Genomic DNA, 4,438 nt, shown 5'->3' with positions numbered 1-4,438 from the left:
GCCTGCTTGCTGCATTTTGAATTGTGGAAGTTAATTAATCCTAACTCGACTGATACCTCTAACCCTACTCACTGGATGATTTCTGCAGACTGCCTCTGAACCAGTGCCAGCAACTCTCTCTTTTTTAATATTATGGGGAAACCACTAACCAGCCAACCAGCTTACACAGCACGGTAAATGGGCAGAACCAGGCAGACTCCAGTGCTCATTCCATGTATTTGTTTAGGCAAATTCTATTTTTAAAAAATAAGAGATTTATGCTCAACTGCCAGTGTTGTTGGGTTTTTTTTTTTAGTACTGTCAATCTTAGTAGATTGATGTTATTTTTGACTTTGTTTTGATAGTGTTGGATATTTTTGTTGTTATTTCTTGTTTATTTGTTTATCTTTTAAAGCTATTTTTGTACATGTAATCTAAATGGTCTCTAAGCCAGATGTCTTTCCCTTCTTTTTCACTTTTGACGTTGGGAAAGCCCTTTATCTCATGAGGCTGTATTCCTCAATACCTTCCCTGGAAATTTTTCTTTATTTTTTGGGCCTGAGATTGCAGGGTATTTGGGCTGCAGTATTGAAAAAGGAGAATTCAGAATGATACAATATTTTAACAAATGTTAATTATTAAATTGTGTCCCTCCCTCCTCTCTCTCTCTCTCTCTCTTTTTCCCCCTCTCTCCCTCTCCTCCCCTTCCTCTTTCCTCAGTGATGCCAAATAATTGTGTGATTGCTGAACTCATTTCCTTCACTCAGTTTCCTCTCTCCTGAAACATCTCTGGTGCCCATGTGGTTCCAATACTTCTGTGTCAAATCACTGTGACTCAGTGAAGATCTCTGAATGCTTAATAGAGGTTTGCTGAAATATCTGGATGTAGTGGAAGCTCTGAAGTATGCCTGTGATGGGGCTGGCTGGATTGATGTCCAGGATGACTCCTCAGGGGTGGGATTATATTGCATTCTTCTAAGGGATCGGGTGTGCAGGCTAGACTGTCTCCTGAGAGCCAGCTGGAGTCAGGAAGGAAGTGAGCAGCAGTCAATGCAGGGCTGAGAGGATTTAAAGGAGAGAATGTTCTTATTTGGAAGCAGTGTGGCTTATCACCAAAGTTCCAAGAGCTGCACAGCCCCTCTCCTTGTCATAATGGGGCTGGAGCTGGAGCTTTGTTGGGGTTAAGATGTTCACGTGTGTTAGAGGTGAGCAATGGCATGGCTTCGATCGCGTGTAAATGCTCATGGCCCGGGAGCAGCATGTGCAGGCGAGACTGTTCGGTCTGTGCCTGCTCCATTAAGCTGTGTAACGTTCTCACCCTGTGTGCTAGAGCTGAGTCAGCCTCTGTGGGGAAGCAGTTCCCCACAAAGATGGTTGGCTGACTTGTTTTTAAACTATTGAAAATGCTGCGTTATTGCTGAAACAAAAATGATGCTGGGGAGCAGAGTTTGGTTTTATGTCCTGCTGTCAGTCCTCTTTTTCATACTTACTGTTTCCTTTGCTGCTGTAACAGCAATAGTGAAAGAAAAAATATAAAATTTGGCCTTCCAATTTGATGAATTGTGAACAATTGATGGTCAGGAATATAAAGCTGCTTAGAAGCCCCTTTCTCTAGAGCAGTTTTATGTCATCCTTAAAAGTACTTATTAGCACATTCATTTGTGTAGGTTTGTTTGGCTTTTTTCCTTGTGAGAAAAAATAAAAAGTTCTTGCACCAGCTGTCAGTGAATTCAAACAGAAACTCCTTTTGGTGTGGCCAGACTGAAGTAGTGCTCTCCCTTCCCTCCATACTTTATTCATCTGTGGTCCCCCCCCCCCCCCCCCCCGTGTACCATCGAATGTGGTCTGGCATCAGCCAGTGGGAGCAGAGCAGTGACCTGATACCTCCTTGTCTTCAGGTTTGTTCTGCAGTTCTGTCTGAGGGAGGTACCTGAGATTCAGGAGACTCTCTTTGGTTGTGTGGAATTGATAGTGTTCTGGGGCTAGGGTGGTGAAAGAGATGTCTGTCGTGTACACATGCTTTATACAGCTCACCTGTGGGCAGTTTGTGTATGTTTTTGGGTATGTGTGTTTCACTTAAGTTATTTATTAAACATGCTTTCCCTTGCTTTAAGGGTATGATAGGTCATTTTTTTTCTTTATAGAAGCTGTGATCCAGTTGAAATTCAGATTTGAGAAATAAATAGCATAACCTTCTGCCTTGTAATATGTAACTGTTCTAATCCTGTGGCATCTTACGGAGAGAGCCAAGACAAAAGCCCTTTTCATTTGCCACAGAAGGGTACTGTCTCCCTTCTGACTTCGTGGGCGGGTATTTTTGAGCCAGTATTTAACAATTTTTTAAATCTATAAGATTTTAAAAAATGTTTGTTATGTTTATTTTCATGTTAGACCAATCTCTTTGGAAATGCCTCTTCTTCTGGCTTGTAAAATTTCACTTCTTTCTGGGGCCAGTTGTGATGGGTTTTGCTGTGGTGTCAGTATGGGGGGGGCAGTGTTTTTGTGCCAGAGGGCTCAAGCATAAAAACACAGACCACCTCATTGATCCAGGTCTGCACTGGGTGAGCTACAGTACTTGAATCAATGAAAACTGCAGGCACTGGAGCTTCTTACTTTTTACGATGATGGACTCTTGCACTGGGAGCAATGAATCTGGTTTGAAAAACTCCACTGCAAAAAATAAACAAAAAAACATAAAAAACAAAACAAAGAAAACAACAAAAGAAAGAGAAAAAATGGCACACAAAGAAAAGGAAACAAGAAAAACTCCACTGCAGCAGTGACAGGATTAGATATACTGATTATACCTGAGAGGCCAGTGTATTGAAGGAGCTGGTGCTTAATCACAACTGAAACCACAGCTGACCCACCACAAGCTCTTTACCTTGAATGTCCTTCCAGAGTCAGGCCTCGATGACAAGGGAGCACCCTTGGGAAATGGAGTAGTGCAGGGCTGTTGACTGCAGTGACCACTGGGCGTTCAGAGGTGGTAGTTTTGTTGGCCTCTAAGGAAGCCAGTTGACCCCGGAGTGCCAGACCAGAGCCATTCTATCCTGAATAGCATTGTTTCTGTTCAGCTTCCCTCACAGGAACCTCTATTAGGACACGGTTTAAAATACTGCCTTCTAGGAGAACCTGTGGTCACGGGCTGTATGGCCGCGCATAACTGGGGAAGCCATCTCTGGGAATGGACTTCTCCAGACTCTGCTTCCTTCCTTCATGCGGGGCCTCGCACAGGTGCTGGGAGCTGATAGCTCTCATTCTGGAGTCTTTTCTAAGTAGAACACCTTTCCCCAGGAGAGAGCCTCATCCCTGCCCTCCTCCACCCTGAAGTCTTTGTGCTGAAGACAGGACCCAATCCCAAACCTGGATACCAGCATTTGGCTGAATTGCTCTAGATTTGGGGGAGGATTTTGGTTCCTAAGATGCACAAGCTTTTTAGACCAGTTGTAATTAACCCAAACTAAAACTGCTATAAAAACCTACACAACTAATGCTGAGATCTTTCCACCAGTGGAGAGTTGATGGAGGGGCTAGGGAGGAGGTAGGGTACATAATGGCCTGAGTGCTTGGGTTACCATGGAAACTGGAGTGTGCGAGGCCACAGTCAATGCTAAAGAGCCATTGAGAGCCATTGAGCACTCCCCCACACGTTTGGGGACTGCAGAACCTGTGGGGAAAAACACTCCCTCCCCAGGGTCCTTCCTTCGTAGCAAGGGTGGCCTTTGCACTGTCCTGGAGGGTGCTCAAAAAGAGAAACAATGTTCCTTAACTCTCACTATTTTTTCTCATTCTTGTTTGACTATATATCCTATATATATATGTAACTGTAAAGAAATAATCATATGCATTGTCTTTCTTTTTTATTCATGTAATATTCTGAAATTAAATTTCCTTTGTTTCATATCCATAGGCTTTGATTGGTTTCTTAATTCACATTTTGACCGACAGATTATTTTAAAGAAATTGCCTTTAAAAGAAATTTCCCCCAGTTTTATTGACGTTATTGATAGAGGGTTCTGCCTCTTGTTCTGAGGAACATGAAACCTCTAAGGGAAGCTGGGTGGTGGGTGTGGGGGGAGGGAGCCTTTTGACTGATAGGATACAGTATTGGAACCTCCAGGAATTCTCAGCTTCCTGATTTCCCATGGCTGGGTTGAGAATTCTTTGCACAGATTTCAGTTTCTCACATAATCTTTGTTTCCTCATTTAAAAATAAGGAGTGATATTTACAGTAATAGTACAAACCAAGTGACATTTTCATGTAGGGTGGCAAGTTGTAGTGTTCAGACAACTCTGGCTGAAATGTTTCTGCCACTTATTATGTATGTGATCTTGGATATGTCCCCTTGTCTGTAAGGTGCAGACAATGGTGTCTCGTCTCAGTAATGCCATGCTCTCAGAATGTAAGCTTAGCACAGAAGGTTTTAATTTGGGATCTGTAGTTGTACTTCAGGAT

Source organism: Miniopterus natalensis, chromosome 14, assembly GCF_054644295.1.
Source record: "Miniopterus natalensis isolate mMinNat1 chromosome 14, mMinNat1.hap1, whole genome shotgun sequence".
NCBI lineage: Eukaryota > Metazoa > Chordata > Mammalia > Chiroptera > Miniopteridae > Miniopterus > Miniopterus natalensis.
This window is presented reverse-complemented; position numbering follows the sequence as displayed.